The 8,851-nt window shown below is 44.8% G+C and overlaps 1 pseudogene; it reads right to left on the bottom strand.

The window, feature by feature from the left end:
* Nucleotides 1-214: 214 nt before the first annotated feature.
* On the bottom strand, nt 215-2,427 carry LOC131193930 (uncharacterized protein K02A2.6-like; annotated as a pseudogene).
* Nucleotides 2,428-8,851: the final 6,424 nt, after the last annotated feature.

An 8,851-nucleotide genomic window follows, 5' to 3' on the forward strand; every position in this document is an offset into this window, starting at 1 on the left:
CTCGGTCGCCTATGCCCATTTCTCTCGTTTTTTCCAGTTCCCCCTTGTAACCCTCTGGTGTGTAATGGGGATTTAACCGGTCGAGTGGGCACCGGAGCTTCCGTCCCATCAATAATTCGGCTGGGCTTCTGCCGGTAGCAGTGCTGGGGGTTCTATGCTGAACGGCCAGAAAGAAATCTATCTTTGTTTGCCAGTCGCCTGGCTTGAGTCTGGACAATGCCTCTTTAGCGCTCCGGACGGAACGCTCTGCAAGGCCATTCGACGCAGGGTGGAAAGGTGCAGAGAGGGCATGTCGGATGCCCTCATCTGCCAAGTATTCCTCAAACTGGGTTGCCGTGAATTGCGGGCCGTTATCGGATACTAGCGTGTCGGGCAACCCGTGGGTTGCAAATAGATGCCGCAGGGCTGCGATTACTGCCTCGGCTGTCATGGATCTCATGAGAATGATCTCCAACCATTTAGAGAAAGCGTCGACTACCACTAGGAAGGTTTGGCCGTGGAAAGGGCCAGCAAAATCAATGTGGATTCTCGACCAGGGCCCTTGGGGTTTTTCCCATTCCCTGACTGGGGCCGTTGGGGGTAGAGGTCTGGACTCTTGGCAAGCCTGGCATTTTCCTACCCTCTCAGCAATTTCTGAGTCCATTAGTGGCCACCAAACATAGCTTCTTGCTAGCCCCTTCATCCTTACGATCCCTGGGTGACCCTCGTGGAGGAGGTCCAATACCCTTTCCCTCAATTTCTCCGGGATCACCACTCGATCGCCCCACAGCAGGCACCCCCCTTGAGCCGAGAGTTCCCCACGTTTTTTTACAAATTCCTTAAAACGCTCGCCCGGCGCAGCGGGCCACCCTCTTTGTACCCAACCGAGTACAGTCCTCAAAGTAATGTCCCGGTATGATGCCCGAGCCACCTCCTTAGATGTGACTGGGCCAGAGTCCAAAGAGTCAATTAGCAGGATGGCGCCCCCGGAGTGGGGTCTTCGATCGCCCCTGGTAGTGGGCATCTGCTTAAAGCGTCCGCATGCCCCACTTCTTTTCCCGGTCGATGCTGCAGCTTGTAGGAATAAGCGGCTAAGAAGATAGTCCATCGGGTCAATCGTGGCGAAAGTGCCACAGGTGTTGGGCGGTCGCCAGCCAGTATCCCTAACAGCGGTCTATGGTCAGTAACAATTTCAAAGTCTCGACCAAAAACGTATTCATGAAACTTTTTTACCCCTGACACAATTGCTAGCGCTTCCTTATCCAACTGGCTATAGTTCCTCTCTGTCGAGGACATCGTTCTGGAGTAGAAGGCTATTGGGGCTTCTGTGCCGTTTGGAAGTCTGTGGCTGAGCACAGCCCCACCCGTAAGGGAGGCATCACAAACCAGTAATAATGGCAATGAGCTATGATACTGGATCAGGCTATCGCCGAGAGTAGGTTTTTACTGCTCAAAGCCCTAGCTTCCGACTTTCCCCAAGACCAAACAGTATTCTTTCCCAGAAGCTTATGCAGCGGCTCAGCAACGGTCGCCTTGTTTTTTTAAAAAGACCGCGTAAAAATTCACTAGCCCCAGGAATGCCTGTAGCTCTGCTTTGTTTTTGGGCGCTGGAGCCTTTCTTATTGCCTTGACTTTGCTCTCAGTGGGGTGAATTCCTTTCTTGTCTATTCTGTAGCCCAAGAACTCGACGGATTCTACCCCTATCTGGCATTTGTTCACCTTAACCTTTAGTCCGGCTGACCGGAAAATGCCCAGAACTTTTCTCAAGCGCTCCCCCAATTCCTCCAAATTTTCGGCTGATATTAACACATCATCGAAGTAGGGGACTACCCCTGGGAGCCCTTGCAGAAGTCGTTCCATTAAATTTTGGAACAGCCCCGGTGCCACACTCACCCCAAATTGTAATCGGGTACACTTGAAAGCACCTCTGTGAGTTACAATCGTTTGGGCTTCGGCTGTGTTGGCGTCTACGGGCAGTTGTTGATAGGCTTGAGCCAAGTCTAACTTTGCAAAGACTTGCCCTTGCCCCAATGAGTGCAGTAAGTGTTGCACCACGGGAACCGGGTAAGCGCTTTTCTGTAAGGCTTTGTTTAACGTCGCCTTGTAGTCAGCGCAGATTCTAACCGACCCATCTGGTTTTACTGGGGTGACGATTGGTGTCTCCCACTTTGCGTGATCGACTGGCACCAGAATCCCCTGATTTATGAGCTTATCTATCTCTTTGTCAATCTTAGGTTTGAGGGCAAAAGGGACTCTCCTTGCCTTTAACCTAATGGGGGCTACCTGGGGGTCTAAGTTGAAGGAAATAGGGGTCCCCTTGTACTTGCCCAGGCAGTCCTTGAAGACATCTTCGAACTCGTTCATGAGTGTGTCTTTTAGGTTACAGTCACTTCTGTAGATGCCAGTCACTCCCATGCCCAATGCACGGAACCAGTCTAGTCCCAACAAACTGGGCAGGGTCCCTTCGACGATCGTGATGGGCAGGGTCTTCTTGTGTGGTCCGTACTCGACTCGGACAGAGGTGGTCCCTCGAACAGGGATGCGATTCCCTTGGTAGTCGTGGACTCGTAGCCGTTGTGTTTGCAGGTGGCGCTTCGCGACTGATGGCAACGCCTTCGCCAAAGTGTCCCAGGACATGATGGTGATCGCTGACCCGGTGTCCACTTCGAGTCGGCACCGTACTCCTTCTATTTTGGGCTTGGTGAAGATTTTCTTCTCCACCCGGGTTGTGGCGCGGCCTATGATCACAGTCGTTTGATTCGAGTTCGCGCCTTTTTTGTTTGAGCCAATCACGGGTCGCCTTGCCGATCCCGCGCTCTGATTGGCCGATTTGAATTTTCGGCGGGAAGGTTGGGGAGCTCGACAGACTTGAGCTAGGTGCCCCTTCTTCTCGCAACGCCGACATGTAGCGTCCTTGAACTTGCAGTGTTGACGCTGGTGTTGACCTCCGCAACTTCCGCATTCGTCCCGGTCTTCTTTTCCGCGTTTCTCGGTTCGACAAACCCCTTCCTCATCCTCACCGTCGGATTCGGTCTGGACCTCTTCTTGGTGTACCGGAGTTGATTTTGTGCTCGCCTTCGGTGTGAGTGGTTGTTGCAGGGTCTCCGCCGCTTGGGTGGACATTTCATGTGCTCTGGCTTCGTCCAGGGCGTTTGCCAGCGTTAGATTGCTTTTCGATAGCAGCCGCCTCCGCAAACGCATGTCTCTGACCCCACGGATGAGTTGCTCCAGCAGCGCCTCGTCCAGGTCTCGGTACCCACAGTCTTTGGAGGCTTTCCACAGGGCGGCCATGTAGTCGCCGATGGATTCGCCCTCTAGCTGTCGGCGCTCTCCAAATTCAAAACGCCGCACGTATTTGGACGGCGTTGGCGCGAAATGGTTCTTTAGCAGTGTTTGCAGAGTTTGCCACGATACCGATTGTACCGGCGTTGGCTCTGCCAGGGCTTCCGCGATGTCGATGACCTCGGGACCGCAGTGGCTCAAGAAATATGCCCTTTTGCGGTTGTCTGGAACTCCTTGCAGTTCATTTGCTTCTAGGAAGCTTTCGAAACGGGTCATGTACGTTCCCCATTTCTCTCTGGCTGGGTCAAACGGCGCGGGCGGAGTGTAACTGGCCATCTCCGCGTTTCTGCCCTGGGTTTGCTGGGTTCGGTTCTTCCGTGCTTCAGCTCGGTTCTGGTGCTCCTTAGCCTTGAGATCCCACCTTCGTCGCCAGTGTTAAGTTCAGGAAGTAACGAGGCTGGAGACCAGGATAGTGACAACAGCTCTTTAATATAGGGTGAACCCAGCAACCAGGCTGGGGAAAAAACCTCTCCTTATATACTGTTTAACCGGCGGCTTCAACCAATCAGCAACGTGCTTGTTTCCCGCCAAAACATTTAAAGATACATAACAACCATCATCACTTTAACCAGTGTCCATCTACCTTGCTAACCATAGTATACAGGGCTGACATACAATGACTGGCCTAAAGTCACCCAGTTGGCTTTGTGTCAAAGGTGAGACTAGAATTCAGTCTACTGGTTTCTAGCCCTCAGGCCTTGTTACTGGATCTCATAGATCTGGCTGGATGCCCCTTTGAACTGACTATATTTCTAAATTTTTCCTCCTTTAGAAGTAGCGATGCAAACAGATATATTGGAGGAAGGGCTCTTCCTCTAACAATATTACCACATATTTAACTCTCATATATGAAGGCTAAACACTGTGCAAGTGCATGCTATCAGTCTACTAAAATGAAACCAGCAGGAGGTTCCAGGTGAAACCAATTCTGGAATTTTTGATCGATGTACTTTCATTCCTTCCCTCTCTCTGCTTAGACAACTGCTAGATTTATTTTCCACAATATTCGGTGACATTAGATCCCATAGCAGAAGTAGATGGAATTTTGAAGATGTTTTCTAACAGAAGATACAATCAAACAAATTATTCCATTGACATCAGGTTTCAGATATTAAAACTAGTCTGACCTTAGCAATTCAGATGACAGTCTTCTATATCTATACCATGACCCCTATCTATTTTTCTTCTTTTTTTTTTTTTTTGATGTCACAAACTGATATGTCTCTTTTGATAAATATTTGGCCTTTGTCCACAGCATCGAATTTTTGAAAAAGCCCCTTAACATTTTAAATTGTTGGCTTGGTTGATTGTATCTATTTTAAAAAGTTGCACCACAAATTCCTATTTTTCTTTTTCCGAATAGGAGAGACACGCATCATTTCAAGACAGAGCAGCAAAAGAAGTTCAACAGTTGGCTTCCAAGCTTTGCAAATCCAAAAGGCTTGAGAGAGCAAGGAGAAAGAATAATTGTAGCTCAGAGATAGGAGACAACATTCTTCCTTCTAAAGGACATAAAAATCAATTACTATAATTTTGCTTCCTGATACATGAAGTTCTGTCTAAGCTTGTTTTTCTGGTCTCTAATTGGTACTAGCGGAAAAGGGCTTGAACCAGATGGAAAGAACTGGCAGGATGTAGAAGGTGGAATGGGATAGAGAGGCATAAAGCAGATATAAATAAATGAAAGGACATTGTGTTTTATAATGCTTCCCAATTAATGCATAATGTAGATCCTTAGTTTAAGATTGAGCATCACTAGCTTAGTACAAGTTGCCTTCTCCTTTGCTTCCATTTCCTCCCACTCCTGATTAGGATAATGGCATAGGATTTATTTCTTTCCTCGCTGGTATATAGTCTGATGCGAAGCCAAGTGACAGAAGAGACAGCAATGCCAAATTGTTATGCCGAGGGCAATGAGTTATCTCATGCGCACAGTTATAGAAATACACAGCCTGGAACTAATGGGGAAGGAGGATTTAATTCCTATTCATTGGGGAAAAAATTGCTAATATTTCCTGGAATAATAGTAATAGTATTTTTTTTTATGTAGAAGTTGTACATAAAATCTGCAAGATGATATGTAGCGCATTGCCATCAGGACTAAGAATTTGTTATCATGCTCATATATCCTATAGAGAGTGGGAGGGAGAGACTTTTAAATTGTAAATATTTAAAGACATCAGATATGAGATCAATTTTTAATTGCATACATACAAGACAGTCCAGCCAAAATTAGTTACCAAAATATGAATAGCAAAGTTGCAACTTATATCCATAGTTGAATTCTTACATTTAATAGGTTTCCAGGGGGCAATAAAATAAATAAAAATGAAAATAATAAAAAAAATCCTTGATTAATAAGTTCTATGGATATCTACTCATAAGGCATATCTACTCATTGAATTCAATGTAGCTTATAGCCCAAATAAGTCCTATAAGGGGAGTCTTCGACTTACAACAGTTCCTTTACAAAGTTACAAGGCACTTCAAAAAGTGACTTATGACTGTTTTTCACTCTTGCATCCCCATGGTCACAAAATTCAATGCTTGACAAGTGGTTCATATTTATGACGGTTGCAGTGTCCTGGGATCACGGGATCACCTTTTGCGATCTTTTGACAAGCAAAATCAATGGGAAATCCAGATTCACTTAACAACCGTGTTACTAACTTAACAAATGCAGTGACTCATTTAACAACTGTGACAAGAAAAGTCTTTAAAGGGGACAAACTCACTTAACAAATGTTTTACTTAGCAACAGTAATTTTGATCTCAATTGTGGTCGCAACTTGAGGAGTACCTGTGCTGATTTTTCTGGTTTAGGTCCCTAATGAATTTAATAGATTTTGTGTCTGAGTAGGCATATATAGGATTAGAGTCAAACACAGTCTACCGTATTTACAAGAATAGATCCTTTCACTATTTAAACAGATTTTGCCATCTTTTGAAGGATTCTAAAAACCTGTGAAAGAGATGACAGAAGGTGAGTATGCAGCATATGTAATGCTGCTATTTCTTCATAGCACTTTCAACTCTGAAAAAAATGTCAGGACCTAACCAACTCAGAAATAAGCCACTCATAATTCTAATAGCATCTAATTAATTTAGCAAGAATGTGCAGTTTGTTTTATCATCAGTCGGTTAGAAATTGTGAGAACTGTTCACCTACAGTCCAGTTATTTTACTGGTAAGATGAATGTTCAATATAGTGATACCACTGAACTAGTGTTAACAATTACCATCTGGATATGTGAGCAATCTGTTTCCACTGAAAAGGATTGTATTTCAAGGCGATTTAACAAAATTCAAGAATAGGTAAGAATTGTTGGGTCCTTGGTGCTCTTTGAGTTTCGTTGCAAATGTTTCATTACCCAACTTAGTAACATTATCAGTTACCTAGTTGGGTAATGAAACGTTTGTCAGAAAACAACCAAGCTCTATAACAGTTCTATAGATATATGTGAGACGTTAAGAAGAGCAAATAACAAAATATGCATAATGATTTTGCAAGGCAAACTTTCTCTTCTGCATGTTCATTTTGAACAAAAGATGTTACTTTGGTGTAACATCGTCATGCATATTACATCAATTTGATGAAACCTCAAAATTCAGATGAACAGCTACTAGTGTGAAGAGCATTTCTTCTAATTTTTTTCTCTAACAATTTTCATTAAATTTAATCAAGACATTATTTTGGTTTGTTTCAAAGTAGAAGATTAAAAAAAATACTCAAGAGTGGGTTCACATTTGTTGCATTTATTCATTATGAGATGGCCAACAGTCCTTTGTGCCAATCTTGGCCAACCCCCTACTTTTTCATGCTTCAGTTAAACTGAAAAAGAAAAAGTTGGAAGGGTTGGAGGGTTACTTGAGCCTTTTCCAGAAGCATTGGCAGCTAGACGCAGTGGTTAAAATGCAGTACTATAGGCGACTTCTGCTGATGGCTGGCTTCCTGAAGTTCGGCAGTTCAATTCTCACTAAAGCTCAGGACATTACAACACAACCTACTACTCAGGATGTTACAGCACAAGACTCAGGAGGTCACATTACCAGAACTCAGGACATTTCCGTGAAGCCCATTATCACTACAGGAGGTCACATTCCCAGAACTCAGGACATTTCCAGGAAGCCCATTATCACTACAGGAGGTCACATTCTCAGAACTCAGGATGTTTCCACACAATCCATTAACCAGGTTGTTACATCACAAAAGACTAGGACCACACCCACACCCACACAGGATGCTACAAAACAGCCGACCAATCTGCAAACACCCACTCCATCTACCAATCAAGATGCAACTCACAGCCAGCAACCCTCTCACAGCAACATCCCCACATCCCCACCAGTATTTATAGAGAGATGGCAGCTCCGACCATGTTTTACTTGCACAAGCATGAAGCCAAAAGCACCAGCCTGAAGATGATGAATGAGACCTCGTCGAAACATCGCCAAGATCCTCTCAACCTTACATGGGAAAAGAACCGAATATATATATATATATATATATATATATATATATATATATATATATATATATATATATATATATATATATATATATATATATATTTGTTTTCTGAGGTTTTCACGGTGTTTGTATATAGGTCTTTGGTTGTTGGGTTTTCTCCCGTGTAAAATTGGAAGTGTCTTGGCGGCGTTTCGACGAAGTCTCATTCGTCATCTTCAGGCTTCAACCGTGCTTCTGGGAGCAATGTGTGATGCAGCTGTTTCTTCCTTTTAACTGCTAGTGGGGTTTGAACTGATTGGGTGGGAGCTTGGCTGTGCTCTGATTGGATGGGGTTTTCTGTGCTCTGATTGGCTGGGGTGTGTCCTGTGTTGGTGGGGGCTTGGTTGTGCTCAGTCTAATCTGTGCTGCAGGGATTTGAGCTGGTGAGCTGCACTGCTGCTGTTTGGCTTCGTGGTCGTGGTCGTGCTACATCTTCATAGTGGGTGTCAGTCTGCTGCATGTATGGATTGGAGGGGTTTGAAATGGCTAATGTTGCAGCTGCGGTCTGGCTTCTGGTCCTTGGTCGTGCTTCCTGATCAGTGTGGGTTTGGGTGTGCTTTCTGGGTGGATGTGTGGTGGTGACATCCTGTGTGGACCTCGTGAGTGTGGGTCTGGTGTCATTCCTCGTGTTAGGGACACGTTTGTCAATAAGGGCAGGTTTCCAAATGGCTGGTAGGCGGGAGGTATCATCTCGTTTGTTCATGCTGTGTGGGCGTTTTTCTATCTCAATGGCTTCTCTGATTATTCTGTTGTTAAAGTGTTCAGTTTTGGCGATAGTTCTGGTCTTTTTAAAGTCAATATCGTGTCCTGTGACTTTAAAGTGTTGGACCAGGGAAGAAGTTGGTTCCTCTTTTTTGAATGAGTTCTTGTGTTCTTCAATTTGTGTTGAAGAACACAAGAACTCATTCAAAAAAGAGGAACCAACTTCTTCCCTGGTCCAACACTTTAAAGTCACAGGACACGATATTGACTTTAAAAAGACCAGAACTATCGCCAAAACTGAACACTTTAACAACAGAA

This window comes from Ahaetulla prasina, chromosome 3, assembly GCF_028640845.1.
Source record: "Ahaetulla prasina isolate Xishuangbanna chromosome 3, ASM2864084v1, whole genome shotgun sequence".
Classification (NCBI taxonomy): domain Eukaryota; kingdom Metazoa; phylum Chordata; class Lepidosauria; order Squamata; family Colubridae; genus Ahaetulla; species Ahaetulla prasina.